The sequence below is a fragment of the Pristis pectinata genome, chromosome 3 (genome assembly GCF_009764475.1).
Source record: "Pristis pectinata isolate sPriPec2 chromosome 3, sPriPec2.1.pri, whole genome shotgun sequence".
In the NCBI taxonomy this organism is placed as follows: Eukaryota; Metazoa; Chordata; class Chondrichthyes; order Rhinopristiformes; family Pristidae; genus Pristis; species Pristis pectinata.
Window position 1 is genome coordinate 83,577,259 of NC_067407.1, and position 17,897 is coordinate 83,595,155.

Sequence of the window (17,897 nt, forward strand, 5' to 3'; positions counted from 1 at the left end):
ATCTGGTTGTCACTGGCAAGGCCGTCATGTATTGCTCATACCTAATTTCCCCGAGAAGTTGGTGGTGAGCTGCCTTCTTAAACCACTGCAGTCCTTCTTGTGAATGTACTCTCATAGTGCTACTATAGGGGGAGTTCCAAGAATTAGACCCAGCGACAAAGGAGGAATGCCAATACATTTCCATGTCAGAATGGAGTGAGACTTAGAGGCAAACCTGCAGATGGTGGTGTTCTGGTGCACCTCCTACCCTTGTCCTTCTTGACAGTAGAATTCTCGGCTCTAGCAGGCCCTGTTGGATCAGCCTTACTGAGTAAATGCAGTGCATTTTGTGGATGGGACACTCTGCTGCCAGGTGAAGGATATTCCATTATGCTCCTGACTTGTGCCTTCTAGATGGCGGAAAGAGCTTGAGGTGTCAGGAGGAGAGTTACTCAGTGTAGGACACCCAGCCCTGACCTCCCTGTACTGACTTGTGTATCAGGTCCAGTTGAGTTTTTCATCTATTTTAAAATAGTATTTTCAACAACATCTGTCACCAAGCTTTTGAGCGAAATTACACTTTTGAACACATCGCCAAAGACACCTGAATAAACACCCAACCCAAAATTGGATCGGGCCATTCTTTTGGGCATTTGGAGTGGACATCCAAAACAGGGTGTTGTTTCTCTTGCGCATATTAATGAATGGGCCTGACAAAGGTTCGGTACCCTTGATGAAAATTTGTCTGCTGTTCTCACTTTATCCAGATGTGGGTATAGTCCAGTTAATGACCACTAACAGAAAAGAGTTTAACATGTTCATTTTTTTATTACTTTAATGATAGAGCAAAGAACAGGTGCTCTTTCCAGCTCCATAGTACTTTTAACAGTCACTGCTGTGTGTAATCACTCCACTGACCACTCTCACCATTCTTCCTACTTATATGAGGGCTACTAACAATGAAGGAAGAGGCCCAGAACCTAGTGACTCAGTGGGTTGGCGCCCTTGAGGATATGACAAACCTCTGATCCTCCGGCTTCAGTCTTTGAATGCAAGGACCATTTCCCATGTCTACTCAATGTCTGAAAAATGGCCTCACTGAATTGCTACCCAGAGCAGTTCTGTGTACACAGACTGCTGTCCACAGACCAATGATAGAAGCAAACTAACCACCGATACTTACCCTGTCCTGTAGGATTACTTTTTCTTCAGTGCAATATTTACAACCAGTTTATTACCGGAATAAATGTAGCAGTTTATATTGTGCAGCATGTTCCAGATTTATAACTGATTCCCATGAGTTTAAGTGGTTGATTTATATACTGAGGACGCATATTGGAGAGCAATGTTTAAACTCTGCTTCAGATTTTATTGGCAATGTCCTGCTAGACAAGCCCAATGTGTCCCACATGTATTCAGCAATTTGTTTTTAAAAATCTAGAATTTTTCACCCAAACTTTTTTACCCAACTCTTCCTCCCTTAAACCATTGCTTCTCCACCAGTCACTATTGCTTTATGTATCCTTGGCCTCCAAGAAAGTGAAAAAAAGTACTTGAAAACCTTCAGCATTTAAAGAAAATTCTGACAATGCAGGATTTTAAAGTGAAGAACTGTTGCTTAGGGTAATATCTCCCCTCAATATTAAAATAAAGCTGGTGGTAAGTCTCAGCTGAACCTTTATTTTCTCTGCTCAAAGCTCTTTGCTTTTTACAGAGGGAGCAGGAGCTGGCTTTGCCTCTGATGATGAAATTCTTGCCTGTAGGTGGTGCTGTTTCTGCCTGTGTCCTTCTTTGCTGGGTAGTAATCATGGGTTCAGGAGGTGCTATTAGGGTAGCTGAGTAACTACAATGCACTTGTAGACCATATGCACAGCAGTTATATAGTGGTGCAAGAAAGGAATATCTAGGGTGATGGGAGGTGGACGGGTTGCCAATAAAATTGAGTTCCCTTGCCCGAAATGAGTTGAGTTGCATGGGTTTTGTATGACCTGCACTCATCTGGACAAGTAAAGTCATGCTCCTGACCTGTACTTTATTGATGTTGGAAAGACTTCGGCGTGTCAGGGGGTGAGCAACTTACAGGCGGTGCTAAAGGTAAACCTTTTCCTATATTATCTGGGTTTAAAAGACCAGTGCATGAGAGAGTGGATGAACAGATTGGGACAATTTTAAAGATTAAATTGTCCGAAGGAATTCCAAGACTCACCCTGAGCAGTTGCCTCACAATATTTCTTGAAATGGAGCTCTCTGCAACTTCAAAGAGGCAATGCCCAACATCACTTTTATTGGGAGAGTCTATTTTTCACACTGTCTTATGCGTAAAATACCACCAACAGAAATGAAGAGACAGAGCAAACTCCCACTGTCTTGAATGCACAATATTCATGGCATGGCAGAAACGGGTGATAGGAAAGGATAAAAGGGATGGCACAGTAGCGCAGCTAGTAGAGCTGGTGTCTCACAGCTCCAGTGACCCGATTCAGTCCTGACCTCCTGTACTGTCTGTGTGGAGTTTGCATGTTCTCCCTGTGATTGTGTGGGTTCCCCCGGATACTCTGGCTTTCTCCCACATCCCAAAGACATGCAGCTTGGTCGTTTACTTGGCTTCTGTAAAATGCCCCCAACTGTGCAAGTAAGTGGTAGAATCTGGTGGAGATTCTTGAGAATGTGGGGAGAATAAAATAGGATTACTGTAGAATTAGATTGAATCAGTACTTGATCAACAATGTGGGCCAAAAGGACTATACCTGTGCTGTGTATGACTCTAAACAGGCTACCGTATTCACTAACAGGGAGAAAGAAGAATAATATTCATGTTCCAAAACTATCATCATTTTTCCATATACCCAAGGTGCTTGTAGTTCCTCATCCTCTCTTCAAAAGCCTCAAAGAAACCCAACCAGGCTTTGGATCCCTTTCATATGTCTTCCACTTTCAATCAAAGACTATTTCCTTACACCTCACTATCTTTCTGTGGATTGTCTTGAGGCATTTACTGTAGCCAAAGCTGCATGTTAGGACTCCAGACTAAGCAGAGGAGTCAGGCACCCTAAGTCACACGTCTGGCTGCAGTATTTGACTTTAATTAACAGTACCTCTGCTTGTCCTGGTGTGGTCTTTGAAGTTTGTCACAGGCATGCTCAACCTCTCAATGCAACATTTGCACCTCACTCTGTTCGGAGCATCACACTATGAAAGCACTTAAAAGCTGTGAAAGATATTCAAAAGTCTGGCTCTACTTGACTTCATTTTGCAACTTAATGATCAAAGGTCATGTTCATATTTGTTGGCTGAGGATGGAATTTGTTGCCTGAATTCATTTCTTCAAGTTTTTTTGTCACTTTTGCAGTCATTTGTTTGAACAAAATAAATTAAGGGATAATTCACATTTCTTGTTGACAGTTTAGGTGACATTGAGAAATTTGATTCAGAGAGAACCTTTTGTTTTACTACTCTGTTTGAAATTTTAACTTTCCTGCTATTAAGACAGACTGCAAGTGGGCATTACTTTGAAAATCAACAGCTGATGGTGCTGGTGATGTCAAAAAGCTGCTATGGTGCACCTCGAACAGGTGGGGGCACCACAGGCTTGGCAGACTGGTCCAACAAGGCTGGAGTCGAAGTCCTTGGAGTGATCTGCAAGTCTCACAACTTCTGCTTCAAGCAGCAACTGAATGTTCATAAGAGTGATGTTTCCTGCATCAACATCAGCTATCTGTGCAATGGCCTGTTCCGTGTGCATTGTGACTGCCCAGTTAAAAGATTTTTTGTGTGCAGAAACTGTGGATTTTACTGACGAAGCTGTGTTCTGTTCGGGGAACTAGAACGGTTTACTTCTGCCAGCATGCCCCCAGTTCTTACTCAGCTTAATGGACTTTCGTCATTCCTATATCTTCTTCCCTGCAGTCTTGGCACTTGATTCTGGAAACCTGATTTACTCAGTAACCGGATCAGCAGCTGGTTGAAATGCTTTGTACACTCCTTCTGCCCTCCAAACCTCAGCTCCCTTTCAACACCCCAAACCCCGTTCATGTCTCCCAACTCCACTTAATCTACTACATACAGATAAGTAAGATACCCTTCTTCTTGGTCCATCATCCTTGCACATCATTAAAGGACCTTCTGCCTATTTTCCAGCTTCCTTCCCCCATCTCTCTTATGTCCCTCTCCCATGCCACAGGTTCAACACTTCACAGCTGTTGAACTTCTCCCCCATCCTCTCTTTCTTCATGATGAAATGCTTGGCAGATTCCAGTTACTGGAGGAAGTTTCCCCAGTTTTTAACAGCTTGTGCCCTTCAAAGAGAGGTCAAGGTCTCAGTGGCATGCTGTTGGCCTGCAGGCACTCATCCTGGTATCCTTGCGAAATACCCCCAAGAAAGGTATTGGTATTGGTTTACTATTGTCACTTGTACTGAGTTACAGTGAAAAACCTGTCTTGCAAACCATCATACAGATCAATTCATTACACAGTGCATTGGGGTAGTACAGGGCAAAAACAATAAAAGAGTACAGAGTTAAGTGTCACAGCCATAGGAAAGTGCATTGCAGGTAGACAATAAGGTGCAAGGTCATAACAAGGTAGGTTATGAGGTCAAGAGTTCATCTCATTATATAAGGTCGATGCCGTTCAACAGTCTTATCACAGTGGGATAGAAGCTGTCCTTGAGCCTGGTGGTATGTGCCCTCAGGCTCCTGTATTTTCTGCCTGATGGGAGAGGAGAGAAGAGAGAATGTCCCAGGTGGGTGGGGGTCTTTGATTATGCTGGCTGCTTCACAAGGCTGCGAGAGGTATAGACAGAGTCCATGGAGGGGAAGCTGGTTTCCATGACGTGCTGGGCTGTGTCCACAGCTCTCTGCAGTTTCTTGTGGTCCTGGGCAGAGCAGTTGCCATACCAAGCTGAGATGCATCCAGATAGGATGCTTTCTATGGTGTATTGATAAAAGTTGGTGAGTGTCAAAAGGGACATGCCAAATTTCTTTAGCCTCTTGAGGAAGTAGAGGCGCTGGTGAGCTTTCTTGGCTGTGGCATCTACGTGATTTGACCAGGACAGGCTATTGGTTATGTTCACTCCCAGGAACTTGAAGCTCTCAACCCTCTCGACCTCAGCACCATTGATGTAGACAGGTGCATGTACATCGCCCCCTTTCCTGAAGTCAATGACCAGCTCTCTTGTCTTGCTGACATGGAGGGAAAGGTTGTTGTCATGACACCATGTCACTAGGATCTCCTTCCTGTACTCCGACTCATTGTTATTTGAGATACAGCCTACTATGGTGGTATCATTTGCAAATTTGTAGATGGAGTTAGAACAGAATCTGGCCATGCAGTCATGAGTATATAGGGAGTAGAGTAGAGGGCTGAGGATGCAGTCTTGTGGGGCACCAGTGTTTAGAATAATCGTGCTGGAGGTATTGCTGCCTGTCCTCACTGATTGCGGTCTGTTGGTCAGAAAGTCAAGGATCTAGTTGCAGAGGGAGGTGTTGAGTCCCAGGTCTTGGAGTTTGATGATGAGTTTGCTTGGAATTATAGTATTACAAGAGGAGCTGTAGTCAATAAACAATAGTCTAACGTAGGTGTCTTTACTGTCCAGATGCTCCAGAGATGAGTGTAGGGCCAGGAAGATGGTGTCCACTGTAGTCCTGTTTCGGCAGTGGGTCGAGGTCGTCTGGTAGGCTGGAGTTGATGCGTGCCATGACCAGCCCCTCGAAGCACTTCTTGATGGTGGATGTCAGAGCCACCGGTCAGTAGTCATTAAGGCACGTTACCTTGTGACCTTTCACCCTCCCTTCCTCTGAGCTCCTCAGCTGGCTGAAAGTTGTGGGTTCTTGCCTCACTCATACAAAAATCAGGGTTGACATTTTACTGAATGAAATGCTGGACTGCCAGAGGAATTGGTTTGAGTATGAGATGTTGAGTATGAGATGTTCTTGTGCAGGCAAGGGAGTGTAGCAGTTAGCGTAACGCTTTTACAGCACCAGCAACCCGGGTTCAATTCTGTCTGCTGTCTGTAAGGAGTTTGTACATTCTCCCCCTGTCTGCATGGGTTTTCTCTTGGTGCTCCGGTTTCCTCCCACGTTCTAAAGACATACAGGTTAGAAAGTTGTGAGCATGCTATGTTGGCACCAGAAGTGTGGCAACACTTGCGGGCTGCCCCCAGAACACTCTATGTAAAAAGATGCATTTCACTGTGTGTTTTAATGTACATGTGACTAATAAAGAAATCTTATCTTATATAAACTGAGGCCTAGTCCTCAATAAATAAACTAAAGTAGATAATCTGATCATTATCACATTGTAGGAATTTGGCTATCTGCAAACTATCATCTTTTTACATTACAACCTTATTTTAATCAGTATCTTCATGGCTTTGTGGTATCCTGGGATCATTTAAATGCTAATCTCTTTTTTTCTCTCTCTCTCTGTGACTCCCTCACTCCCTCCTTATTTCTATTCTTTAGTGACACAAGATACTGCAGATGCTGGAATCTGGAGTAACAAACTTGTGGAGGGAAATGGACAGTCATGTTTCAGTTGCAGTCCAGATGAAGGGTCTCGACCCAAAACGCCGACTGTCCATTTCCCTCCACAGATGCTGCCTGACCCACTGAGTTCCTCCAGCAGCTCGTTTTTTTGCTATTTCATTTCTTTCCCTACCTTCCTGCATGTGGTGGTAATACTGACCGTCTTCAACTTCCACTCTACATTTCAAGTTAGTATTGGACAGATTGCCTGTGGCTGCCTAAAGCAAACTGGTACCACTCAAGCTGAGCAAGTTGATCAGCTCCAGAGCCACAAGCAGACAGGTGAGTTGTGCCACCAGCCCTCTGAAGCTGAGAGCAGCCTCATTTGACATCTTTAGTAAAGGCATCCAACCCAGAGGGAAAGATATTAAGACAATTTCTCAAAACATGGTTAAAGAGTTAAGTTATAAAGAGGAGAGGCTGGTGGACAGGCATAGATAGAGTAGATAGTAAGAAGTCCAGATCCAGACTCCAGTCCAGATGAAGGGTCTCGACCCGAAATGTTGACTGTCCATTTCCCTCCACAGATGCTGCCTGACCCCTGATTTTCTCCAGCATTTAGTTTGTTGCTCTCGATTCCAGCATCTGCAGTCCCTTGTGTCTTGGGATGGAAAGAAGGTCTTCCTCACAGCAGATATGTGTGAAATCAGAGGCCATAGATGTGAGATTAGGGGTTGGATGTTTAAAGGGAAGAATTTTTTCACCCAGAGACTGGTTGGGATTTCAAATGCACGGCTTGAGGGGGCGGTGGAGGCAGAGACTCTAACGTCATTTAAAACGTATCTTGATGAGTAATTGAATCACCAAGACACAGAAGGCTATGGACCAGGTTCTGGTAAATGGGATTAGTATGGGTGCTTGATGGTGAGCTTGGGCACAGTGGGCTGAAGGGCCTGTTTCTATGCTGTATGACTCCAGGGAATGTTAGAGCTAAGGGCCAATGCAGTTGAAAGAAAAATCCCCAGTGCTGGTGGAAGGAATGTGGGGAACTCACAAGAACCAGACCGGGAGGAATGCAGGGCTCTTTGAGGGCTGCAGTTTCAGTGGAGATTTCAACTACTAACAGATCTTATCCACTCCTAGCTTTGAACTGAAGCTGAAGGTGAGCTCCAGTGGATTCCACAGACAGAAAGCAACTTTGCCAGCTTTTGAAGGACTAAATCATGACTTGCATCGTCTGTATGAGTACCCATACTAATGGAAATTTCCGTTGACTTTGCTCAGTCTGTTACCATTTTTATGTTGACTTTCTACGACTAAAGATGGCATTTTCACCCAACCTGCCTTTTAACAAGTCTGCCTGCCCCAGTGCAAGAAACAGACACCTGGATGTTAAACTTCCGAAACTAGTTGACAAGACTATTCAATTGTAGTTTAGTATGCAAGTCAGCAGAATCTGTGTGTGTAGATAATTCTCACAGCTGCGTACAGTGGAAAGGCTTACCTAGGGTAAATAATTTGTTCTGTGAATGCAATTACGCTGAAGATGGGTGGTGAATCTTGTAACTGTGTGACGATAGAATTAGTTAATCCATTAAATTTGTCCCTCCTACTGCTTCCTTACCATTTGGAAAATATGGGTCAGTGTGTCTTAGGCAAACACAAAGGCTCTGTGGGAAAGGGCCAAATACTGAAAAGGAGCTTCATTCCAGGGGGCTACATGAGTGGCAATGATTCAAAAGAAGTGTTAACACTACTGAATTTTTGTGTGTATATATAAACTTTATTTTTGAAATTTAAAACTTCTTCAGAGTCCAGGACAACTTGCCTCTGCCCCTGTTTTGTGAATTCCAGTTGGCTAATGTAGCCATAATGGAAACCACAGAGTCTTCCATGGATGGGGCAGGAATCTGATGGGGCAGGCAGCTGGATAGTTTGTGAGGCTGTCAACAGGCAGAGTTTTGCTCTCAGGCACAATGAAGGAATCAGATCAATGTGTTTTTTTATATTACATGTACCATGTTGATCAATCTTAGATTCCCATCTGAACGTAGAGAGATAGAGATTCCCTACCTACCAGCAAGAGTTGTATGGCCAGTGGTTTTAGGTGTTTTGCATTCATTTAGTGGACCTCAGCTAAAGTCATGAACTGAGTAGTTTGTTGATTAGATTTTTTTTTATTTACAGCGTGGTTACAGGCCCTTCCGGCCCAACAAGTCCGCGCCGCCCATGTTAAACCCCATATTAACCTACCCGTACGTCTTTACAATGTGGGAGGAAACCGGAGCACCCGGAGGAAACCCACACAGACATGGGAGAACGTACAAACTCCTTACAGACAGCGACGGGAATCGAACCCCGATCGCTGGCGCTGTAATAGCGTCGTGCTAACCGCAGAGGTACAAAACTGCCTGATGACTTTCACCTGAGTCATTAAGAAGGTGCTACCTGTTCTAACATATACCTTAATCTAACAATTAGAGTCATAGAGTACTACAGCATAGAAACAGGCCCTTTGGCCCATCTAGTTCATGCTGACCTGATCTTCTGCCTAGTCCCAACTACCTGCACCTAGACCATATCCCTCCAAACCCCTCCCATCCATGTACCTATCCAAACTCCTCTTAAATGTTACAATTGAACCTGCATCTACCACTTCCACTGGCAGCTTGCTCCACACTCACATCACCCTCTGAGTGAAGTTTCCCCTCAGATACTGCTTAAATACTTCACCTTTCACCCTAAACCTATGTCCTCTAGTTCTAGTGTCATCCAGCCTTAGGGGAAAAAGGCTGCATGCATTCACCCTATCTATACCCCTCATAATTTTGTATACCTCTATAAGATCTATAATTATCAAATGTGTTCCGATATCTTTTTCTCTTTCAACTTCTTAAGTATTTTCTTGGTACCGTGTCAGAGAGTTATAGAGATACAGAGTTATAGAGTCATACAGCATGGAAGTAGGTTCTTCAACCCAGTTCCTCCATGCCGACCAAGATATCTATTCAAGCTAATCCCATTTGCCTGAGTTTGGTCCATATCCCCCTGAAACTTTTCTACCCGTATACCTGTCTGTGTACCTGAGGATGACTTGCTTCCATTCTAATTCTGTGGGTTCTGAGGTGGCTGATGAGGCTGATGTGGGACCTTCAAACTCTTCTACAGATGGGGCAGGAGGTGCCTGATAAGGCTGATGTGGGACCTTCAAACTCTTCTACAGATGGGGCAAGAGGTGCCTGATAAGGTGGACGGGTAGATAGTTTGTGAGATGGTGTACTCACTTCTACCGTTTACCCTGGGCTTCTCAGTACTCCCAATGTTTGGTCTTGAGGGTTTCTTTATACCATCTGAATGCACTTTCTGCACTTGGAGAGGGTCATGAGCCAGAGATTCCCAGGAGTCAGCAGGGGTGTTGCAATTTTCTAGGAAACTTTGTGTATGTCTTTGTTTTTTTTTTCTCCATCGTTTGTTAATATCTGTCTGTGACAGAGTTCAGAATAGAGAGTCCATTTCTGGAGTTCGGTGTTGGGCATGTGAACAACATTGCCTGCCCAATGGAGCTGAATGAGTGTAAATTAAGGAATTAAAGCTGGGAACATTGGCCTGGGAAGGAATGCTGTTGTTGGTTCACTTATCCTGCCAATGGATCTAGAGGACTTTACAGAGACAGCAATGTTAGCATCTCTCCATCGCCTTGAAGTGCGAACTATAGGTAGTCCAAATCTCAGAAGCATACAGGAGGTCAGTGATCATTACTGCCTGGTGGACCATGAGATATTTTTGCTGGGTTTGAGGTTTTACTCTTCAAACACCCTTTTCCTCAATTGACCCATTACTAGTCACTTCAACTCCCCCTCCCACACTATCACTGATATGACAGTCCTCGGCCTCCTCCATTGCCAGGAGATTTCCAAGTGCAAACTGGAGGAACAGCACATCATTTTCCATCTTGGAACCTTGCAGCCTAATGGCATGAACATTGAATTCTCCCACTTTATGTAATCCCCTCTCCCCTTCCCCACAACGTCCCCCACACCCCCCACCATGCTTATTCTCTTCTTCCCATTCCTAGCCTCTTTTTTTCTATCTTTTTTCCTCTCTCTCCTTACCCTTGACCCATCCCCCGGTGGATCTGCTCTCCCCACCTCTGCCGCACCTGCCCATCACCATCTCTTACCTGCATCTACCTATCACCAACTTGTGCCCAACCTACCTCCCTCTTTTGTCCACCTATCACTGCTCTGCTTTTCCCTCTTATGTATTGGGCTTCCCCTTTTCCTATCTTCAGTCCTGAAGAAGGGTCCTGACCCGAAACGTTGACCGCCTGCTTTTTTCCAAGGATGCTGCCTGGCCTGTTGAGTTCCTCCAGCATCATCGTGTTTTTCATCTAGATTCCAACATCTGCAGTCCTTTGTTTCTCTGACCAAAGGCTGTGTTTATGCATTGAAGGCAATGGTGAATTTTATCATCAATGTGCGCCTTTTCTGAGAGGTGGCTCTTGAGCTATGGGAAGTTATCTGTGTTTTCCAAGATGTACCAAAATCTTTATCTCTTCAATATCCTTATCACCTCCTGCTTTCTCCTAACAAAGCGCAGTGATGTTGGCTACAAGAAAATTAATGCGAATACCTTAATGTATTTGTTATTAGTATCACAAAACACGAGGGCTGACTTTCCTTTTGCTTTGACCTGCTCCTCCCACCTGGTGCCAAACAAAATCTATTGTTGAGATCACTAGGGCCTGATGCTTGCAGTCTTTCTCTGCACTGGAGAGCAGCAACCAGAATAACAAGAGACCCAAGCAGAGAAAATTGTTGGGGGTGGGGGAAGTACGGTGGGGTGGTGTTGTTAAGGTGGTGGGATGTCTGTTAAGTCATCTACTGGCCCCAGCATTCTTTACAACCTCCATGACTCTGCAGTGTGTAGAGTATCCCAGCACTGACTCAACTGTTTAACAACTATTGTGTTCAAATGTAAGAATAAAATCTTCTGTTGAATAAAAAAACAAAGGCTTTCACTTCTGTGGTACCTGTCGTGACCTTAGGATACCCAGAAAAACAATTAACAGCCAATAAATTACTTTTCAAGTGGAGTCACTGTCCTAATGCAAGAAACACAGCAACCAACTGTTACACAACATGGTCTTGGAAACAGCAATGTGACACTGGCTTGACAAATTTACTTACGTCGGTTCAAGGATAAACATCAGTTCAGTCACTGTGGAGGACTCAGCTTTTCCTTGAGATTGTGCCATGGAAGCTTTACCACCTGCTGAGAGGGCAGACGATCTTTGGTGTCACATTGATCTTGACAGTCAAGGCCTCAGACAGTATAAGTACTTTTCCCACTAAAGTGGCAGTCTAGATATTATTTGTCATTTAGCAATCAGTGCTCTGGAGTTAGAATGCTCTTGGTTATAAAAGCAACTAGAAACGAGTATCAATTATTTATTATCAGGGATCAGCACTGGGGTCCTCTGAACATCGCAATTCAGCTGCAATATAATTTTTCCTGGGTGCAGACCCACTGCTGAATTTATGATGCAATGCCTCTTTTAGCTGCATGATGTCTCTGTCTGATAGCTTCAATTTGCTGGAGGAAGAATTGGTCACAGAATGATTTGCTTTGGGGAAAATGTTGCTGGATGGAGTCAGTGGTTCTGGTTCTTCAGGTTCATGCTACCAGTTAAGTAGTTAACACCTGAAATGCCCTTTATCGGAACAAATGGAACTACCAGGATTTCAAGGATCAGCCCAGAGTAGATGTTCCCCTTTTTCCAGACCTCTGCCAGTTCCCTTGCCTGGAAACGAGAGGCCAACAGAGGGTAGTAATGATCTCTGCTGCATGTTGAAGGCAGGTAATCAGCTGGAATTAGCTTCTATCCCAGTTGAAGGATACAACAGTAATTTCTCCAACAGAGGGAGTGCATGAGCTGCCACAATTTCCATTAATGAAAGAAGTACGGAACCCAATGAATATTCGAAGTTCAGAAACATATGTGGTTTTGTGGGTTAATTGGATTCACCTTTATAGGGGTCATAAAAATCTCCCTAAGAGCTGAGATTGGGATCTTTGGTTCTAGTGATGTGGCTGCACATTGAGAGCTAGCTCCTTGCATGGTTGGCTGCTTTTGCCTCAGGCCAACTAATGCACAGTTCCCGACAAGAAAGCAGTGGAGCCTGTAAACATTTACATGAATGGCAACCTGGAGCTCCTTCGTGGCACTGCCTACAACAATTCCAGGGGCCGGGACTCTTGTCAGTTTGCAGTAAGTGTGTGAGCTCCAGCAGCTTTTCCAGAGTTGATACTGGTTCAGCATCACAGAGAATCACAGAGAGATACAGTACAGAAACTGGCCCTTCAGCCCAAGTGTGTTGACCATCACCACCCATTCACACTAACCCCACCTAAAATCCCATTTTTTTAATTCTCCCCACATTTTCATCAACTCCACTCAGATTCTACCACTCACTTGCACAATAGGAGCAATTTACAGTGGCCAATTAAACTGCCAACCCACACATTGTTGGGATGTGGGAGGAAACCTGAGCACCAGGAGGAAACCTAAGTGGAATGGGGAGAACATACAAACGCCACACAGACAATACCCGAGCTCAGGATTGAGGCCTGGTCTCTATCTCTATGAGCTCTACAAGCTGCACCACTGTGTCGGAATGGGGTGGATGGTGCTGGCATATTGATGTTAGAGGTGATCATTCAGATGACATGATCAGTGCTTTTGCTGGACTGAATGGGTTCTGTGATCCGATTGTGACCTCTGTACATTTGGTCCTGTCTTTTGCACTGTTATGGCAGATCTTCTTTATTCATTCAAAGAATGTGGGCTTTCATTGCCTATCCCAAGAAGGTGGTGGCAAGCTTCCTTCTTGAAACCGCTGCAGTCCTAACAATGCTGTCAGGGAGAGAGTTCCAGGACTTTGACCCAGCAACAGCAAAGGAATGCTGATATACTTCCAAGTCAGGATGGCGTTTGCCTTGAAGGGCAACTCCCAGGTGGTTGCTGCCCTTGTCCTTCTAGCTGGTAGAGGTGGAGGGTTTTGAAGATACTATATAAAGAGTCTTGGTGAGTTGCTGCAGTGTATCCTGGAGATAGTACAAACTGCTGCTAACGTGCGTCAGTAGTGGAGTGAATGAATGATGGGGTGCCTATCAAGTGGGCTGCTGTGTCGTGTATGGAGTCGAGCTTCTTAAGTGTTGTTGAAGCTGCACTCATCCAGGCAAGTGAAGAGTATTCCATCACACTGCTGACTTGAGTTTTGTAGATGGTGGACAGGCTTTGGGTATTGGTATTGGATTGTTTTTGTCACTTGTACCGAGGTACAGTGAAAAACTTGTCTTGCATACCAATCGTACTGGTCAATTCATTACACAGTGCAGTTACATTGAGTTAGTACAGAGTGCGTTGAGGTAGTACAGGTAAAAACAATAACAGTACAGAGTAAAGTGTCACAGCTACAGAGAGAGTGCAGTGCAATAAGGTGCAAGGTCACAACAAGGTAGATTGTGAGGTCAGAGTCCATTTTATCGTATAAGGGAACCGTTCAATAGTCTTATCACAGTGGGGTAGAAGCTGTCCTTAAGCCTGGTGGTACATGCCCTCAGGCTCCTGCATCTTCTACCTGATGAAAGAGGAGAGAAGAGAATGACCCAGGTGGGTGGGGTCTTTGATTATACTGGCTGCTTCACCAAGACAGCGAGAGGTAAAGACAGAGTCCAAGGAGGGGAGGCTGGTTTCCGTGACTCACTGGGCTGTGTCCACAGCTCTCTGCAGTTTCTTGTGGTCCCGGGCAGAGCAGTTGCCATACCAAGCCAGGATGCATTCAGGTAGGATGCTTTCTGTGGTGCATCAATAAAAGTTGGTGAGTGTCAAAGGGGACAAACCAAATTCCTTTAGCCTCCTGAAGAAGTAGAGGCACTGGTGAGCTTTCTTGGCCATGGCATCCACGTGATTTGACCAGGACAGGCTATTGGCGATGTTCACTCCCAGGAACTTGAAGCTCTCAACCCTCTTGACCTCAGCACCGTTGATGTAGACAGGTGCATGTACGCCGCCCCTTTTCCTGAAGTCAATGACCAGCTCTTTTGTTTTGTTGACATTGATGGAAAGGTTGTTGTCATGACACCATTCCACTAAGCTCTCCATCTCCTTCCTGTACTCTGACTCATCGCTATTTGAGATACGGCCTACAACGGTGGGGGTGAGTTACTCACTGCAGGATTCCTAGCCTCAGTCCTGCTCCTGTAGCCACACCGTGTATATGGCTACTCCAGTTCAGTTTCTGGTCAATGGTAACACGTAGGATATTGATAGTGTTCCAATGGTGTACTGGTGTGATATTACAGAAAAATAACCTTCTGTCCTTCTGGAGTTAGTGATGATAAATTTTGACTCATCTGCCATAAAATGAGGCATAAAACAAGGGAAATCAGCCATGTTACGTTGATCTTGGGGACTGAGTAAGACAATCTCAGGATAAACTTCTTCCACATGTCTTTTATGGATGAGGGAACCCAATTATATTCATGGGTAATAATCATATAAGAAAGCATGAATGGAAAGTATTCAGCGGTTTTGATGATAGTTTACAAAGTGTTAACTCCATTCCTCTTTGCAAAATGCTACCTGATTTGTTGCGTATTTCCAGCATTTTCTGCGTTTCTTTTCAGATCTTCTGCATCAGCTCTATTTTGCTTTTGTAACCTGTTACAACTTGTCAACTTGTTACAATTTTTCATATCCTCACAAATAGTTCTCAGAGGCTGGTAACTAGCTAGCCATCACTAAACCGTGCAAATTGGAAATAATCTGCCCTCCAATGGTTTTTCATGATTGCCTGCTCCAAAAATTGATGAATCATTGTAAAGATCTAACTAATGTGGTCCCTTCAGGGTTCCTACGAAGTAAACGGTGCATAGTCAGAACATTCCACTGCCACCACCCCCATTCCCTTCATATTGACACTACCCATCCCACCCCCCACCTCCCCATCTCCTTCAAAAATAATCTAAGTGAGTCAAGCAGAATGGGAAAGATTCCCAGATCAAATATAAAGGTTCAGTACACAGTTAATGGCAGGACCCTTAACAGCGTTGATGTACAGAGGGATCTTGGGGAAGTCCATAGCTCCCTGAAAGTGGCTGCATGGGTTGAAAGCATGGTAAAGAAGGCATATGGCATGCTTGCCTTTATTAGTCAAGGCACTGAGTTCAAGAGTCAGGAAATTTTGTTGCAGCTTTATAAAACTCTGGTTTGGCCACATCCGGAGTATTGCATTCAATTCTGGTTGCCCCAGTATAGGAAGGCTGTCGAGGCTTTGGAGAGGGTGCAGAAGAGGTTTACCGGGATGCTGCCTGGAGCATGTGCTACTCGGAGCAGTTGGACAAACTTGAGTTGTTTGTTTTGGAGCGGCGGAGGCTGAGGGGTAGACCTGATAGAAGTTTGTAAGATTATGAGCGGCAAAGGTGTTGCAGACAGCCAATATCTTTTTCTCAGAATCGAAATATCTAATACTAGGGGGCATGCATTTAAAGTGAGAGGGGGTTATATGAAAGAGGCGCTTAAAGGGCTCCCAGATAGGCACATGAATATGCAGAGAATGGAGGGATATGGACATTGTGTAGGCAGAAGGAATTAGCTTAGTTAGCCATTTAATTACTAGTTTAATTAGTTTGGCACAACATTGTGGGCTGTTCCTGTGTATACTGCTCTATGTTCTATGAACGGGAAGAAGCAGTAGAAATCATCAGACAAGGTAGTAGTTATACTTTTTGCTTAATATTCAGTCCTATTGAAGTGAATGGAGCTGAATACTGGATGTGTAATGCAGGCAGCCCAACAAATAGCATCCGTTTTCCATTATTATTGAAGATAAACTTTTACCCTTCCTTCTGAATATGGGCTCAAATGCAATGTAATTCCTCTTACAACCTGAAAATACTCAACAGCTTTGACAAAAGGTCATGGACCTAAAGTGTTAACTCCATCTCTTTCCCTAAAATGTTATCTGGCTTGCTGAGGATTTCCAGCATTTTATATTTTTTTTATTTTTAGATCTATGGCAATGGCTGTATATGACTTTTGTAGTTTGTTACAATATTCCAAATAACCTCCAGCAAAATGGTAAGGGGATTTAGGGGTCTGGAGACATACATAAGGTTAATACCATGTAAAGTGAATGATCCTACCTACCAATGAAGTCACCTATTCTGCTACTTTACCATTAATTACCAATAAATAGCCCTTTTCATCAACTTAAGAGGATAGGAACATAAAAATGTAAGAACATCAGAGCTGGTGTGGGCTGTTGGGCCCTTTGAGCCTGCTTTGCCATTCATCAAGATCATGGCTGATTATCTACCTTGATGCCATTTTCCAGAGCTATTCCCATATCCCTTGTTTCCCTTAATTCCCAGAAATCTATCAATATCTGTTTTGAATTTACTCTACTGAGCCTCCACTTCCATCCAGGGCAGAGAATTCCAAAGGTTAACTGCAGTCTGAGTGAAGAAAGTTCTCCTCATCTCAGTCCTCATTATTAATTTGACTCATCAAATGATCTAATGACTGACATCCTGAAGTAGGTACTTGAGGATCTGTTTCTACAGAAGAGCTTTACATTACTAAAATGATAAAAGAATAGAAGGTCACCAAGCTGAAATGTTGGCTCTGTTTCTCTCACTCTCCATGGATGCTGCCTGGCCTGCTGAGTGTTTCCAGCATTTCCTATTGTAACTTCAGACTTATGCCATTCTTCTTGCTTCATGTTATTGTTGTCCAAGATTATGTCATTCTTGTGGTTAGTGGCAAGACAACATCTCGGATTGCAACATCCCCATTTCTGACTTTGGTTGCTATCTGGCAAGACTTCATGAGAATCCTTGGTATCCAGCTTCTGACATGTAAACTGAGTAGCCAATCATGAGAAATTCAAAGGCGCCCAATCAACTTGCCTCTCTGGGCCAACTGGCCTCTACCGAGGCCATGCCCTGACTGAGCTTGAGGAGCTGTCTGCAGGCCTCTCTGTGCACTCTTTCATTATTTAGTGTATGGGCATGGATGCATGCAGGTTCCGTCATTTGTCTGTACTACTTTTAGAGAGCACAAAAGGTCGAGAGCAGATTTTATAGATGTGTTCAAAATCATGATGGGTTGAGATGATTTGAATAAATCAACTACCTCCATTGTGGAAGAGGTGAGAACAGGAGGGCACAGGTTGAAGGTGATCAGCAGAAGAATCTAGGATGATGTGAGGGAAAATATTTCATGCAGTAATTTGTAATAATCTGGAATTGATGATCTGAAAGGGTAATGGAAGCATTCAATTATGAAGGAATAAGTATGTTGAAGAAGAATAAATCACTTGGCATTGGGGAACGCAGAAGGGAATGGGACTGACTGGATTGCCTTCACAAAATGTTGGTGTGGGCTCA